An 18,134-nucleotide genomic window follows, 5' to 3' on the forward strand; every position below is an offset into this window, starting at 1 on the left:
AAGAAACAAAACAAAAAGAACTATTAAAAAATATACGTAGTTGAATTGTATATAGAAAAACATTAAAAGCTGTGTCATCTTTATTCTTTCATTTTAAAGGTCAAATATGTTTTGTGATACTAGAAGAATTTCGTTTGTGGCAGACAGGACAAAAATGGCTCTTTTGACACTAAAGATTGCAGACCTCTGACCCATTCATATAATTTTGATCATACTAGTCTGAGAAGCAATAGGTGTAATTGTTGCCCCCAAAAAATCAGTAATGTTATAGAGCTCACACAGCAAGAATAGGCAAGTGGATTAAGTAACAAGGGTCAAGGCTATGTTTGGACTGTATAAGATAAGCACAAGGCCAGAATTACAGAAAAGCGAAGTATTAAGCCCTCGTCACACATAGCAAGAACGTGCAGGAACCAGCCCGACACGGCAAATATTGCTATAATCCGACGCAGTCGGGAGGAAAAGATGTGTGGTCAGCAGTGTCACATCCAGATCACCTCGTCCACACCTGCATGATGGCATCCAAAGTGCATGTAGATGACACAGACTGCTGTCAGACGCCCATAAAAGGTGCTGCAGACTGACCGATGTCCAAACGTCTGGGACCGGAGTGGGAGGGAGCACTGTGTTCCTCCCTTTGCACAGTCCCTGCCGGTACTGAACATCGGAGTACAACCAAGGTATGGACCGGACTCATGCCATATGTGTCGAAGCCAGCATGGTGCGGTCACTCACTCACTCATGCGATCACATCTGCGCTCATCCTCCCCTTCACAGCGCTACTGACCTCACGTGCTTGTGCGTAGAGCATAGGTGCTGGACTGATAACATGATCGCTGTGTGTGTGCATTTGTGTGTGTTCACAGTGGGTGAATGAGCAGCTATGTGTGTGCCCCGTTACCAGCTGCTGGACACTGCTGGCAGTGAGCCATGCTGTCCCATGTGTCAGACGCAGCCTTTCCAGGGAACTTTAATTTTTTGTCTTTTGGCTCACTTCAGCAGCACAACGCAACTCTGGACACTGCGATGGTTGGATTATCACATGGGATTTATTTTTTCCGTGGTTGATTCCAGCACACAGCAGCCGGGTGAGGGATTTCAACCACAGGCTGCGGTCACGGCTTCACGTTCGCATTGCGCTGTGAAACACTCCTGGGCCGTTGTCGGAGGGTGAGATTCATGTTTAGTAATGCTGTCAGGGCCTGGCAAAACAGTTCCATGTCATATCTCCTACAGAGTTACAAGGTGATCATATATTACAGCGGTGAGATCCGTTCAGCTCCGAGCCTGACCCGTGCAATGACGCCTTACTGCGCATGAGACCACACAGGCATAGCTGCCCGTGATATATAGAGATATGATGGAGACAATAGTTTACATTATTTACGTCACCCATGGGAAGGAATGGACAAATATCTGTACTGTAAGGTTGATTGTGGATATAACACCCTGTTCAGATTTGCAGCGGTGTGCGCACAGTAGCGCATGGTGCTTTCTGTTTGATACCTGCTGTTCACATTCACTGTACATGATAATAATTCATAATTATATCATGATAAAGCGTGCCTTTGCGCTCCGGGGGGGCGGAGACATTGGAGGCAGACATTATTATACGTTGCACATGCAGGTCATACCGGCAGGCTTTGCGGTGCCAAATCCATCTCAGTGTTACCTCATACGTGCTCAAATAGTTTTGGATTCTCTTTTGCTACCATCAGAATATTTAAATTGCGGTCAGATGATGCTCAGGTTGCACATGGACTTTACCTGGGCCACTACCTTGGACCAGGAGGACCAGCAACAAAATTGGTGTTACTGGTCCTGACCAGTAGGCTCAACAAATATTTCTCTAACCCTGCCAGTGTTATACGAGGTCTGTGATGAAAAAAGCGGTCCTTTTTATTTTTTTCAAAAAATAAATGGATTTGATTCATATGTTTTTACGTCAGACATGCTTGAACCCTCGTGAGCATGCGTGAGTTTTTTCACGCGTGTCGGTGACGTCATTCGCCTGCGGGCAGGCCTTGAGTGAGGAGTGCTCCACCCCGCCCGTCGGCATCTGTTTGTCTGAATAGCCACTGCAGACGGCGCGTGTTGCTTTATCAACATTTTTTCTGGACCTGTGAGGGATATCTGAGTGGACACTATTCGAGAAATTAAGCTGTTTTTCGGTGAAAAGTTTAACGGCTGATGAGAGATTATGGGGTGTTTCTGTCGGTGTAAGGACTTCCCACGGAGCGGGACATCGCGCAGCGCTTCCAGGCGCCGTCGTCGGCCTGTTTCGACCTGAAAACATCCTAATTTAAGCCTTAATTCATCCAGGACGTCGTGAGAGAACAGAGAAGATTCAGAAGAGGCCGGCATGAGGACTTTATGCGGACATTCCACTGTTTAAGGACATTTTGTAATGAAAGACGTGCGCGCAAATTCTCGGCGAATCTGTGTGCGCCGCGACAGGAAAAACACCTCCGTGTTGAAAACCATTTGTAAAATTCAGGCGGCTTTTGATGGCTTTCAACAAGTGAGTAACTGAGAAATTGTTTAACAGCTTGGGCATGTTCCAACTTGCCAGTTAAGGTTTCCAACGGAGGTGTTTTTCCTGTCGCGACCCCCCGCGGTTGGGTCCGGCCCGACATGCGACTCTGCCTGCACGTTCTTTCATTACAAAATGTCCGTTAACAATGGAATGTCCGAATAAACTCCTCATGCCGACTTCTTCTGAAAGTTCTCTGTTCTCTGACGACTTACTGGGTCAACAGAGCCTGAAATGTGGAAGTTTTCAACTTGAAACGGCGAGACGCTGCCGCCTCGAAGCGCAGATCGCCATCAGGCGCCGTGGCCCGTCCTTATGGCGACACTACAGACCAAAATCTCTCATCAGCCGTTAAAATTTTTACCGAAAACCAGCTGAATTTATCGAATGGTGTCCACTCAATTGTGCCTTACAGTTTTTGAAAAAACAAAGCAGCAGTCTCTGAGCCATTCCTAAACAATGAAAAAACGACGAGAGGGTGGGCCACTCCACACTCAAAGACTGCCCACAGGCGAATGACGTAACCGACAGGCGTGAAAAAAGTCTCGCATGCCCACGAGGGTTCAAGCATGTCTGATGTAATCACACGTGATTCAAATCCATATGGTTTTTGAAAAAAATAATAAGGTCCGTTACTTTTATCACAGACCTCATAGCTATTTGAAAGTGGAACTTTAAATGCTTGAGGTATCTGTTATGAAGATACATCTTGAACGTGGCTATCTTGAAGTATATTCAGATATCAGTCAGTTTTAAATATTCTTTGTTATTCAGTCAATTGAAAACAAATTCAGGGAGGGGGAAAACTGTTTTTTTTTTTTTACAGGGCTTTGCTTTTTTGTTGTTTTGTGTGTGTGTGTGGTTTTTTTTTTTTTTTTTGCAGATATACGCTCTTTCATAGTCACTGCTGTCAGTCTCTGTCAGCAGTGGTATGGTTGCTGCATTATGAATGACAGCCGTATGTCTTCCTGCTGTTTTTGGCAGAAAACAGCTTCAGGGAATATTTTAACACTTTGCAGAAATTACACATTTACTGTATGCATCTTATGTTCTTTCTCACTGCCATTTTAATTCATTTACATACAACACACAAGCTCTCTGCTTTGAAATGTTACAACTGTTTGACAAGTACATCAGTCTGTTAATAGCATTTCAAGCAGTTAGCAGACAGTTTTTCAACATTGCAATCTTCCATTCTCTCTGTGGTGACAAATCCATCCATCTATCCATTTTTTTAAACCCACTTCTTCCAATTAAAGCTCATGGGGAGGGGGGCTGTAGTCTGTCCTAGTGGTTGGTGACTAATCCATTAACATAAATTATATAACATAGGTTTAAAGCTCAGCCAAGTGATCAGGCCTAAGTGTCAGTGTTGTTGTTTGTCTTTCGGCTACCCCCGGTTGTTCAGTGTCACCGCAGTGGATCCAGTACAAATCTACATCAGGATTTGGCACAGGTTTTATGCCAGATCTGCTTCCTGACACAACTCCTTTTTTAACATGGAGAAACACATACAACCCCTGGACTTCCCAAGTGGTCTCCCCACCAAGTACTAATCAGAACCTACTCTTCTTCACTTCTGACGGGATCGGGCATACTTGGAGCAAAAACAGTGAGTGACACACTGTCTTGTAAATTAATTTTTTGAGAGAATAACTCAAAATACCCTCTTCCTCTCCTTAGGGCTGGGTGACTATAATAATTTGAAATTTCTTAATTAGGAACTGATATTTACAGGATGGTTGTAGATTGATTTGATTGAAATTTCAAATTTATTAATTTATATAGCGCCAATTCACGATGAAATCGTCTCAAGGAGCTTCACACAACATAAAAAAAAAAACTGAATTAAAAATTTAAAACACAATAAAAAAGACGACCATTAAAGAATACAAGAATAAAAACACATAACACTAATAATAAAACAGGGAAAACAAATGAGTCTTTAAACGTGACTTAAAAGTCTCCACAGTGACTGAGGAAAAGCTTGCACTTCCTGTTGTGCATTGCTACTCGTATATCATGATCAAAATAACCCATTTTTACCCTGATGTGGTTTTTAGCTGCATGAGCATCCCCCCCCCCCCCCCCCACACACACACACACACACTAAACAACCGGTGATAAGAGCCCATGGAGCCAGTGCACATGCACGTTGTTCACTTACAAAATTGTGTTAGACAAGGTCAGTGTTACATGAGATCAAGGTGTGTGAGTAATTTTCAGTGAAGGAGCAGCTGCATCTGATTTTTCCCACTGCCAAAATTTGTCTCATGTGACTATTATTCACTGTAATCTCTCTTAGCATAAAGTGTGTGCGTGTGCGCGCACACTCAAAAAACTGAAGCATTAGATGAAATCAATTCAGTTATGAGCAGGATTTCCATCTAATAAATATAAGTAGCCCCAACTCAAATAAAGCACATCCAATGCAAGATAATTAAAATTTAATTTAGTTGGGACTATATATATTTGTTACATGGAAATCCTACCCATAATTGAATTGAGTTCATCCAATGAGTCATTTGTTTGTGTGATACACTCAAAAAACTGACGCATTGGATTGGATTCCATCTAATAAATATATGTAGTCCCAACTCAATTAAATTACATTATTTGGAATGGATGTTTTATTTGAGTTGGGGCTACTTAATATTTATTAGATGGAAGTCCTGCACATAATTCAATTGAGTTCATCCAAAGAGCCATTTTTTGAGTGTATATAGTTCCTACTGGATAACTGAGCTTCTCACCTTGTCCCGAAGTGTACGCCCAGATACCCGACTGTGGAATCTCATTTCTGCTGCTTGTATCTGCAACCTTACTTTTTTGGTCATTACCAAAAGTTCATGACCATAATTAAATGGACTGCATTTATATAGCGCTTTTCCATCTGCATCAGACGCTCAAAGTGCTTTACAATTATGCCATACATTCACCCCGATGTCACCATACAAGGCGCTCACTACACACAATAGGCAGCAATAGGGCTGGGATTTGAACCGAGGATCTTCTGGTCTCAAGCCCAACACCTTAACCACTAGACCATCACCTCCCCTAAGGATGGGAGTGTAAATCGACTAGTAATTTGAGGATCTCTCCTTTTGGCTCAGCTCTTTCTTTACCATAACGGTCATATACAGCATCTGTAAAACATTAGATGCTGCTCCAGTGTGTGTGTGTGTGTGTGTGTGTGTGTGTGTGTGTGTGTGTGTGTGTGTGTGTGTGTGTGTGTGTGTGTGGTGGTGTGTGTGTGTGTGTGCGTGCGCATGTATACACACACCCTTCTTCAAATCTCAGATTTAGCAACTAAAGTTGCCAGTCTGTGACATTGTTAAGAATCCTGAAAGCCAGAACTGTTCCACAAGTATGGCTTAGTAAATCAGGGTGTTTTAGCTTAATCCAATAACATGCTGTGTTGTGAAGGTCAGGTTTATTTACTTTGAAGCCTCAGGATGAAGTCTGGGGTTAATGCTTCTACTAATAGGCCAGACCTCCTACTAACAGGTGCACCTGCTCCCTCTCTCACGCCTGCACACAAGAGAAAGGCTTCAAACCCATTTCTTATTTGAACACATTTCATGTATTTAAATAGCAGGAAATGAAACTGCTGCACATTTTATTCTGTGAGCCTAAATAATGCCATCAAGTCACTGTAGAATGTTAGAGGCTTTTTTTCCCTAAACAACTGGTTTGAAACCATTTTAACCAGGAAAAGTTGAACTGTGTATTGTATACTAGTTTTGCAAAACCACAGATCAAATGTGTTTCTTGCATTTCAAATTTTTGTCATGATTGGGTCTGTGGGTTTTATTGTATGTTGTTGTTTATTCTTCCTCTTTTTTGTGTCTGTTGTTTGCACTGGGGTTTTGTAGAGGGATTTCTCTTGTCGAGTGTTGTGTGTTCGGTGTTGGGCGTGTCCCTCCTGTCCTCCCTACCTGCTTGCCACGCCCCGTTCTGGACCTTTCCTCACACACCTGCGGGGCATTTACTCTTAATCACATCCCCTTTATTAGTCACACCTTCTTCCTCTCTCACTTGTGAGATTGTTGAGCCTTGTGCCACTATTAAGTGTTTGTCCTCAGAGTTTCCTAGTCCTGTTTTTTTTTTTTTTTTTTTTTTTTTTTTTTTTTTGCTTAACCATGTATTTACCTGTCTGTCTGTTTTTGGATTCTGTCTCTGCCTCATGCTTTGGCTACTGTTGCTATTTTTGGACTGCCTTTTTGTGTACCGACCCACACTTGCATTAAACTCTATTAAGTTGAATCCTGCATTTGTGTCCAGCCTCCTGGTGCTGTCAGACTTGTCAATTTTTCATAGAACTTGGAGTTTGTTGCATTTCCTCCTTGTGTTCTGGAAAATGTAGTTGGATTTTGTGCTCTTTACCAGTGACAAACTAAGTTGCCAAGAGGCTTGAACATTTGTTGAAGCTCTGAAAGTCAGTTGTGCATCAAAGTCAACGTAGTCAAATGTGTGTTTCCCCATAGCACGACCAACCTGGTCTCACGGCAAGTCGTGATTCAGCAGCACGAAATATACATTAATCTATTGGTTTGTGACATTGTGACAAAAAGTGCCTCATTTTCGTCACAGCAGCATGAATTCATTCTAATTCATTCTGTGATGGCTGCACGAAATTAAAAGTGAAGTGGGGGGTCAGGGTGGTTATGGTTAGGGTGGGGGGAAGGAGTAAGATTAGGTTATGGTTAGGGTCGGGGTAGGAGTGGGGTTAGGAATAGTGAGTTTAAAAAAACCAGTCACGAAAATTTGACTAATTTCGTCACAGGAGCACGACAAAAAAAACTGAGACTGGGCTGAACACGACAGAGTGCTGTTGTGCTCCATCAGTTATTATTTGTGGTTTTTCCACACATTTTCAAATGCTGTGTAGTGGATTTGTGCTTGTCCAGTCACACCCTTGAATGTAAATTAGTTGTCGCAGACCTTGTCTAATTTTGTGATTTTTTTTTTTTTTTTTTTTTTTTTTTTATCAAATCAAGTTAATTAAGCATTAGCATTCCATCTGTGTCTTTTAAATGGCAAAGTCCATTCACTCGCATAATGTTTGCATATTATGTGAAATAATTTATTTGATCTGTCTGATTTTTATTGGAATAAAAAGACCCGTTGTCTGTGACTAGTTTGATTTCTGAGGTTAGTCCAAAATGGCTTTGACCATATCAGGGTGTTCATAATTATGTTGCCGTCACATCACTGTGGAAAGCAAGCGGGCAAATATGGTAATTGGACTACATTTATATAGTGCTCTTCCATCTATACCTGAAGCTCAAAGTGCTTTACAGTATTGCTTTACAGTAGTGCATCAACAAAGTATTGAATAAAGGCTGTGAATACTTATGTACATGTGATTTCTTAGTTTTTTTTGTTTGTTTGTTTAATAAATTTGCAAAAACTAAAAAAAAGTTTTTCATGTTGTCATTAAGTTGAATTCTGAGGGGAAAATGAATTTACTCCATTTTGGAGTAAGGCATAACAAACTGTGGCAAAAGTGAAGCGCTGTGAATACTTTCTGGATGCACCGTACGACATGAACTGTGTTTTGTCTCGTTATCTGCCATGTTTAGTTTAGGTCTTCTTTACATTTTGTTCAGATTTTATGCCGTTTTGGGTTTTGCTTTTATTGTTTACTTAGACCACACAATCCAAAGTCTAAACTATGACTTCTCTGGCTGGGTGTTTCCTGCTTGGGCTTTATCTGTCTCTGTTTTTCTTGTCTGTCTCTCTTGGTGGGGGGTGTGACATTCTGTTTGGGCCACACCCTGTTCTGGATCTTTCCACACATTTCCAATCTGCAGCTCATTACTAGGTGTATTTAAGCTCCACTGGTTGCACTGGTTTTTTGCCTGATTGTTGCGACTTGTGCCTTCGCTTCTAGCTCTGTTTCATTGTGTTCTCAAGTCCTGCTGCCACACTGTGTTTTGACCACGCCATTTGCCTGATGATTTGATCTGTTTGCTTCTTTTGAACCGCCTCTCTGTGTACCGGACCCCACTGAGTAATTCAGTAAATGCCTCTTTGAACCAGAGCTACTGCATCGAGTCCCGCATTTGTCTCCAGCCTTCTCTGTTCGACAAACCTTATATAGTTGCAAGTCATACAGCAAAGAACGATGGGACATAGTGGAGCCACAAAGTAGACCTCTGGTTCAAGTTCATCTGTGTGCCATTGTCCATGTACATTTGGAGTGCATAAGAAAGGTATCTGGTGTCAGACTTGTGCCAAATCAACAGGTGAATCCGTGGAGGACCCAATGCGATAACCTCAAGCAAAACGGAAGCAGCCAAAAGAAAACCTGAGAGCAAAGAATAATGAATGAATTTTCACAAGAGTTGACGCTTTCAAGCTCCAGCAGAAGACCACTCCATTGTCTTCTGTGATGGAAAACATTCATATTAAATACAGTAAAACTCATATATGGATTCAGGTGGACCAGCGAATTTTGTCCATTTTAATCGAAATCCGCTAGAGGTATAAAATGAACAAAATTTGTTATGTATGTAATAGATTAGTTACAGTCAGGAGATGCTGAACAATCTACGGGGAATCCCCAGCACCAATTAGGTTTACGTATTTCCTTGATTAAATGTTTGGGCTTGAATAGGGACCTGCTTCATTTAATGACCTGGTAAAAACTTTGTCTGAAAAAAATTAATAAATAAATAAACGCTTGCCTTAAATAAGCGCTGGGCATTATGTGCATTAAAAAGATTACATTTGGTCGAGCCACTCTTTTTTTCCAAGTCCGCTGCAGAGTGGTACCTTTTTTAAAATCCTAAACCCTGTCAGGGCTTGTGGTGGGCTGAAATCAGAAACAGTAGGAGACCAATGCAGACTCACAGGCATGGTTGGTTTAGATGAATAATAGGCTTTATCTTGAAACCAGGCATTAGGTACGGTACACTGGTAGTCAGACATGGAAGCAGAGGTATCAGACATGGTACAGGCTGGGACGTGGTCCATAAACCAGGCAGGGTTCATTCACATGGCGTCGAGGTATATAGCAGGCAAAACAAAGGCAGAGTCAGAATACAAGCAGAGTTCAGGATACGGCAAGGTCAAAACACACAAGAGCAAACTGGACAAGAACGAGAGGCGAGAAAGTGAACAAAGTCAACAACTGGGCAGTGAGCTGTGGAACTGTGAGGGTTTTTAAAGAGGAGCAAACTAATCAGGTTGATGTGAAGCAATTGTGTGGAAAGTTCAGGAAAGAGGTGTGGTGAAGTGAACAAAGAAGAGAGAAGAAAGGCAAGAGAGTGCGAGAGGGCAAAACAAAGCAGTGCAAAACAAGAGAAGAGAGTGACAGAAACTGAGAAACAAGACGTGTGCGAAAAATGAATGTGAGCAAACCAAAAGGGGAAAAACTAAGAACTACCGTAACAAGAGGAAAACCAGGAAACTACTGCTTACAACTAAAACTGGAATGGAACTGGGCCAATAAAAATGGCAGAACAAACTATGGAATGAACAAAAAACAAAACAGGTGACAACTGAATAATACAATAAACAACAAATGGAACATAAACTGATAAGCAACATCAAAGATAAATAATAATAAAAACCTGTGACCGAGCGTATACAATAAATGTGATAAACAGAACAAAACTAAAGAAACCTAAAGGGCCATGACAAGACAAATACAAAAACGAACTATAGAATAAATAAATGCGAAACAAAATGATAAAATAAAGAATGGAACCAGTGACTACCTAGAAAGCAAAGCATTAAACAGAACCACACTGAGATTTACAAGAGAAACAATAAACAAATGAAAACAAAACTATAAAACCATAAAGAACATAGTGCCAAAATCAGGACCTAAACCCTGAGCAGGGGCCAAGCACGACAAAGCCTGATTTATGCTTCCACAACTCTGTAACTCCGTGGCCATGCAATGACTTCAACGTATATGTGACCCTTTTAACAGACCCAGCGCCACGAGGGGGCGTTTGGGGGCGACACCCCCTCACGTCATCAACCCCGCCCCCTCGGATGTGAGAGTTTTTCAAAAATAAAAATAAAAAAGCAAGAAAAAGAAATACTGGAAAATATAGCAAAATATTAGTTATTCAATAATATCACGTATTTAACAAATAAACCAAATTAATTAACTAAAGTTAATTAATTTTAAAACAAATGGATATGGCGTGTGTCTGTGTTGAAGCGATTTGATAGGTTGAGGGTTGCGCTTGTTAGTGCGGCAGAGGGCAAGGATCCTGAGTCCAGCGATTATGGCAAGGTGGACGAACTAAAGCATGCTCGATTTATTCAAGCAGTGTCAGAGCTGGAGTTCCTGGGATTCGACAAGTCCACCAAGCAAAAGGCAGATCATGCAGCACGACTCACTTGGGGAGGGTGTTAATGCTGCATTTACACATAACGAGGACAAGTCACGAATGCCACGAAGTACACATTCTTGGTCGCTGATCACGAATGTGATGGCGTCAGGTGTCCTCAGGAACTGCTGCAACCTGTTACCACACGTTACGATTAATGGCATGTGTTGCTGGAGAATTATCAGGAACCATTACGCACGGTCAAGAATAGTGTTCCGTGTTGTTGCGCGCTATTGTGCGTAACAGCGCATCGTTAAGTTCTCTCACATTGTGAATGAGGTGAATTGTCTCCACACACACACCCATATTCATCCAACCGAATTCAGATTGCTCCAGTTTTTCAGAAGAACTTTGTGACTGCATGCGTAGTTGGGCTCTGTGCCATGGAGTGGCGCACATGCACAGTTGCGCTGTGTTTGCGCTTGTGATGGAGGGCTGTATGTGGGGTTACTCTACTGTCTCGTGTCGTTTCTCAGATCACTTGTTGGTTTGGTTTTGTGGTATGCAAGAGATCACTTGACCGAGGGTCTATATGTTCAAATAATAATTAAAAAAATACTGTCATCACTCTTTACTCTTACTCAGTCAGTCTCTTACAACGGTGTAGCCTAAATACATGAGCTTTCCAGGAGCGCACCCAATTCATTACGCACGCTCAGAGGCACGTCCCCTCCGGTGCACACTTTTTTTTTGGGGGGGGGGGGGGTTGACCCCGCCCCCTATGATAAACTCATCGCCCCCTTAATATTTTTTTTCTGGCGCCGGGCTTGCCTTTTAAAGTTCTCCATCATGCTGGTGGGTGGAAGTCTTGCCCATAATTGAATTGAGTTCATCCAGTGAGTCATCTATGAGTGATACACCCAAAAAATGGACTTACTGTATTGGATTTCCATCTAAAAGATATATGTAGTCCCAACTAAATTAAGTTACATTATCTTGCATGGATGTGCTTTGAGTTGGGGCTACATATATTTATGAGATGGAAATCCTGCACATAATTGAATTAAGTTCTTCCAATGTGCCGTTTTTTATGAGTGTGGAACTTCAGCACAGGAGGTACTCTGGCACCTTATGTCTCTGTCTGGGACATACGCTTTATCCACTGTAACAGCTGTCGTCTCATCACCTCTTGAAGGGATGGATTGGCGAGATGGGGGCAAGGTGAAGTGATGGTGTCGTGTGGAGGAGGATATTTTATTCTGTGTAGTTGGGGAGGGCAGAAAAATGTCTAATGTAATAAAGATTTATTGAGAAAAGGAAATGCATATGGGGTTAATGGACAATAAGACAGATAAATAGGCTGCATATAATGGAACAGTTTGAACTTCTGTAAATCCTGGGAAAACACAGAGACCATAAAGACACTGTGGTGGAGAGAGTGACATCAGACTCAGCAGGAGAGACAGAATCCAGACACAATGAGAGGACTGAAAGTGTGTGTGTGTGTGTGTGTGTGTGTGTGTGAGAGAGAGGGAGAGGGAGTGAGAGAAACGTATTTAACAAATCCACACATGAGCCAGCATCCTGACTCACTGGCCCAGTTTATCTTCTTATGCAACAACAAGCTAGTGCAGTTCTTTCAAGCTCCGTCTTTTCTCTGTCGTCACTCCCTTCCAGTAAGCAAAGAGATGAGGAAAGTGAGAAGTGTAAGAGTCGGGAATGAAAGGTGCAGCTGGAGAGAAGAAGGGAAGTAAGTGAGGAAATATCAGTGGAGGGCTGAAGTGGAAGAGAAATGGCAGGAGTGATGTCCTCCACATATTGTAGGTTTCTGGCAGCATCTCTGCATGGTTGCTAAGGGAACCACTTATTTGTTATGTCTTTCATGCTGACTCTTGTATATCTACACTTCATTTCATTCTGGTTTCTGTTCTCTTTGCTTTTAGTCTCTGGTAAGGCTCTTTTTCTGTCCTTATTTACGAAGGGGAGCAAGACAGAAGTGGACAGAGACATTAAAAGCAGTGATGGCCTGAGCCAGAGTTCAGACAGCCTCTGCCACTGAGATAGATGGGAGGAGCTGCTGAAGGGCTGTAGTTTCACACTGTGTAATTCAAGGCCCCGTCAATTATCCAGCAGAGGACGAGTGGATCATCTCAGTGTCTGTGACCCACTGTACCCCATCATGCGATGTATTTGTAGAAAACTAAAGGACAGATGGATGCAGGATGTCAGTTGTACTTCTTGGTGTGTCAGGTGGCACAGAGATAGACAAGAATTTAAACATCAGCAGCATGTTGTATAACATCTGAAAACCTGCCATTTGTAAAACAAAAAGGTTAAATGTTAAAGGCCTTTTATCGTGGGCAGTCTAAGGCACACCTGTGCACTAATCATGGTGTCTAATCAGCATCTTGATATGGCACACCTGTGAGGTGGGATGGATTATCTCAGCAAAGGAGAAGTGCTCACTATCACAGATTTAGACTGGTTTGTGAACAATATTTGAGGGAAATGGTGATATTGTGTATGTGGAAAAAGTTTTAGATCTTTGAGTTCATCTCATACAAAATGGGAGCAAAACCAAAAGTGTTGCGTTTATATTTTTGTTGAGTGTATATTTGAGATGTTTATTATTTCTCTATCTATTATCAGGTTTATGTGGGGTTGTTCTCTGGTGGCAATCATTCCCCAAGGTTAGCTAGTTTTAGGGTTCAGTGTCTTGTTTGAGTGTCTGTCTTGAAGGCTCACTGCAGACTGAACTGTGTGTGTGAAGATTATTTATTCAAATCCACTTTATCATTTGCAGTAATCATAAGCAGTGCATACCACAGTGTTTACAGTGAAACCCATCATTGCTCTGCAATTTTATTTTTAAAATCATTCTGAGATTATAGATGGAAGTGGATTATAATGTATTGGTTTTGTGGACATTTTGATTCAACCTTGCTTCCGATGCCATCTTTAGAGCCATCCGTCAGCTCATCAGGTGGTGGGTGTTTGCTGCTCAGAACTTGTGTTTTGGGTGGAATAATCCTTAAAAGACATGTGATGTGGTGGTTAAAGCTGAATGTAATCAAAGTTTAGGCCTTGAAAATCCAGTGAAACAGTGAAATGTAAAAATGCAACACCGATGTTTGGAGTCAACTGTCAGACTCTCGTGTTTTTGCAGTGCATACAAAAACTGGTGTATTTTTGTGCTTATTGGGAAGATGATGTGGAAGAATATGTTGGGGGGGGGCAATGCTGTGTACTGACAGCTGGCTTCTATAAATAAATGTCACAAGCAGGGGGGAGACGACGAGAGAGAGAGAAGGAACAAGGGATTTAGGAGTTTAAGATAAAGGGAAGAAGGAGAGGGAATTTAGGAACAGAGGGAGTGAAGCGGTGGAGGATGGGAGGGGGGGTACTGCAAGCTGCTGTGAGACAGAGCTAAAAGAATGCACAGTGAGTAACTCCTGAACTCTGTTCTCCAGGTATGACTGCCTGAACACGTGCTATACGTCAGCGTAGTCTCAGCCAATCAGCAGCCTCTGGTGGGATCATGTGTCATGTGCATCACTTCCTACATGTGTCAGACAAGTCAGAGGAGCATGGAGGTCTGTTACTGTTACCCTTTATCAGCCCCATCAGTCGTGACCTGTCAGCATCCTGCCAACTCAGATGGTTGAGAAAGAGACAGGAAAAAAAAAGCAAGGCGAAGAGAAACCGAGACAACTAAAAGGAAATGAATGGTTAACAGCATATAAATGAACAATTTATTGTTATTATTTGTGATTTATTTCTTGATCGGGAAAAGTAAAATGTTTGAAATAGCAGGAACGTGGCCTTTTCAGACGGTATTCGTCCACAGTGATACCGCCTCCATTAATTTGTCATGCAGTCGGTCAGGAGGTCTTGCCGGATCATGTGCTGACGACTGACAGAGCTGCTGTATCACTGACACAGGCGCATTTCACTTTCCTACTGTTACACACTTTCATTGCATCTTGTTGATGAGGCTGTCGAGTGAGTTTGAGCTCAGGTACGGCGCAGTGAGCAGTTGCCCACCTGTTTTTTGTATCTTTGTGTTTCCTTGAATGGTTTTGCAGGGATCCCCAAAATGCAACATGAAATCACATTTTGCTGTTACAACTGAGGTTGAGTGAAGAGGAAAAGGACGTACACATGACCACTGAGGTAGCAGTAAGATCAAGGAAGGATGTAAGTGAGCGTGTCTGTGGGTGGTGGTGCTACTTCAGGTCGTCTCAAACTATTGCAGACTTCCTCCAGTTCTGCTTGGATAGCAAAGCAAATACACACTCGTGAAAGACATTTTTTGTTGCAACTCAGTCACATGGTTGTGGCAATAGTGTGTGTGTGTGTGTGTGTGTGTGTGTGTGTGTGTGTGTGTGTGTGTGTGTGAGAGAGAGAGAGAGCGAACATAACGGGCACAGTGAGAGAGAAACACTTACGAGGTCTATTAGAAAAGAAACCGACCATTTTATTTAAAAAAAAAACTATGTCAGCCAAGCTTGAACCTTCGTGCGCATGCGTGAGTTTTTCCACGCCTGTCGGTGACGTCATTCACCTGTGAGCACGCCTTGTGGGAGGAGTGGTCCAGCCACAGGAAAAACACCTCCGTGTTGATAACCATTTGTAAAATCCAGGCGGCTTTTGGCGGCTTTCAGTTGAGTGAGTATCTGAGAAATTGTTTAACAGCAGGGCATGTTCCAACTTGTCCTTAAGGCTTCCAACGGAGGTGTTTTTCCTGTGGCGGGCGCACCGCGCCGGCTGCGAGCTGACACGCCAATCCGTCCACATGTCTTTCATTAAAAAAATCTCCTTTAACAGTGGAATGTCCGGATAAACTGCTGATTCCGACCTCTTCTGAAAGTTCTCTGTTCTGTCATGACGTCCTGGGTCAACAGAGGCTTAAATTTGAAGGTTTTCAGCTTGAAACAGGATGACGACGTCGCCTCGGAGCGCTGCGCGACGTCCCGCTCCGTGGGAAGTCCTTACAGCGATAGAAACAATCCAAAATCTCTCATCAGCCGTTAAAATTTTCACCGAAAACCAGCTTAATTTGTCGAATGGTGTCCACTCGGATGTGCCTCACAGTTTTTGAAAAAATTTTGAAGAAGCACAGCGCCAGTCTCTCAGCAACTTCTCAGACAAAGGAATTCCGACGAGCGGGCTGGACCACTCCTCCCACAAGGCGTGCTCACAGGCGAATGACGTCACTGACAGGCGTGAAAAAACTCTCGCATGCCCACGAGGGTTCAAGCTTGGCTGATGTAATCACACGTGATTCAAATCCATATGGTTTTTAAAAAATAATAAGGTCGGATACTTTTCTAATAGACCTCGTAGTGTAGTATGTCACTGATGCACGACTGGTGGAGAAGAGGCGTAGATGAAGAGAAAACAGGCAAAAAGGCGATAATTTTCTCATGTGGGATTCCACTGAATCAGTCCTCCTGACACGTACACACTTAGCGGCTGACTGTCCGCTAAATGCTGTCCAGAGTGGCAGCGAAAATTACGGCCACAAATCTTGAGCAGTCCACACACATAACGCACGAGAGCCACTGACATAGCGCGCAGCACATATGCAAAAGTCGAGCAGCATTGACGCGTTCTCAAATGCTGTGTGTGTGCACTCTTGCGGATGTTCAACGCCACTGGCGGGGCTGAAATGACCGCACGTTTGCGCAGACAGTGCTAAGGATGGATGTGGACAATTATGTAGCTATTATGTCAAAGAGGCTGTGAAAATTTCCCAGACTTTAGGCAGAACGAGCACTGAAAATAATGAAATAAATACAATATTGACAAATAACAAAAACAAAAATGTGTGTAAAGGCACTCACAGAATTCCTCCACTGGCAGAGCACTGTGCTCTGGATCCTCTGGAAGCACTCTGATTTAAAAAAAAAAAAGTGCTGGTGTAGTCCCTATTCAAGGCACAGGTGATGCTCAGCACGCTGTCCACACATGTACGGCGGGTGTGTGATGAGCACAGATAACCAAAAACAGATAATCAGATAACTGAAAAGTTATCTTTTATAAAGATAAACTGATAAACCACCCAAAAATGTATCGGAAGTTACAGATAACCGATAAATTACAGTTATAAGTTCCAGAGAAAATGGTCACCCACAAACAAGCAAGATTTCTGGCTGTCACAGACCTGTAACTTCTTTGAGAAGCTCTTCTGTCCTCCATCTGTTACCTGTATTAATGGCATCTATCCACAGCTTCAAACAGACTCCAAACTCAACCATGGCCAAGACCAAAGAGCTGTTGAAGGACACCAGGAAGAAAATTGTAGACCTGCACCAGGCTGGGAAGAATGAATCTACAATAGTCAAGCAGGTTGGTGTGAATAAATCAACTGTGGGAGCAATTGTAAGAAAATGGAAGACATACAAGACCATTGATAATCTCCCTCGATCTGGGGCTCCATGCAAGATGTCATCCCTTGGGGTCAAAATGATCATGAGAATGGTGAACAAAAATGCCAGAACTACACGGAGGGACCTGATAAATGACCTGCAGAGAACTGGGACCAAAGTAACAAAGGCTACACACTATGCAGAGAGGGACTCAAATCCTGCAGTGCCAGGTGTGTCCCGCTTGAGCAACGAAGGAGTGGCTCCGTAAAAAGCATTTCAAGGTCCTGGAGTGGCCTAGCCAGTCTCCAGACCACAACCCCATAGAAAATATGTTGAGGGACTTGAAAGTCTGTATTGCCCAGTGACAGCCCCAAAACATCACTGCTCTAGAGGAGATCTGCATGAAGGAATGGGCCAAAATACCAGCTACAGTGTGTGCAAACCTGGTGAAGACTTACAGGAAACGCTTGACCTCTGTCATTGCCAACAAAGATTATGTTACAAAGTATTGAGTTGAATATTTGTTATTGACAAAATACTTTTTTTTCCACCGTAATTTACAAATAAATTCTTTAAAAATCCTACAGTGTGATTTCCTGGATTTTTTTTTTCCTCATTTTGTCTCTCATAATTGAAGTGTACCTATGATGAAAATTACAGACCTCTCTTATTTTTCTGAATAGGAGAACTTGCACAATCAGGGACTGACTAAATACTTTTTTGCCACACTATACTTGTCTGTTACACTGATAGTGGGACCACTGGGAGTCTTTTACTGTCATGTCAGTGTAAAGATTGATATAAATTACACAGTGTTCATTGAAACAGTCTAAACTGTGTGTAGAGGATATGAACATTTGAGTCCACTGCTCTACTTTTCTACTTTGTACTTAATGCCTTAACATTTTATTTCTGTTCCAAATTTAATCATTGATG

The 18,134-nt window shown here is 42.4% G+C and overlaps 1 protein-coding gene across 2 annotated transcripts in view; it reads left to right on the forward strand.

The window, feature by feature from the left end:
* The window catches only part of cers1 (ceramide synthase 1), a 111,454-nt gene that overhangs the window by 72,267 nt on the left and 21,053 nt on the right, over positions 1-18,134 (forward strand). The window contains exon 1 of one of the 2 annotated variants that reach the window (XM_034179838.1): positions 12,660-12,776. The exons of the other annotated variant lie outside the window; for it this stretch is intronic. The gene's annotated coding sequence lies outside the window, so the exon portion shown is untranslated. Of the gene's footprint in view, positions 1-12,659; positions 12,777-18,134 lie in introns of those variants that run through there. 2 annotated transcript variants of the gene reach the window in all.

The sequence above is a fragment of the Thalassophryne amazonica genome, chromosome 10, assembly GCF_902500255.1.
Source record: "Thalassophryne amazonica chromosome 10, fThaAma1.1, whole genome shotgun sequence".
Classification (NCBI taxonomy): Eukaryota; Metazoa; Chordata; class Actinopteri; order Batrachoidiformes; family Batrachoididae; genus Thalassophryne; species Thalassophryne amazonica.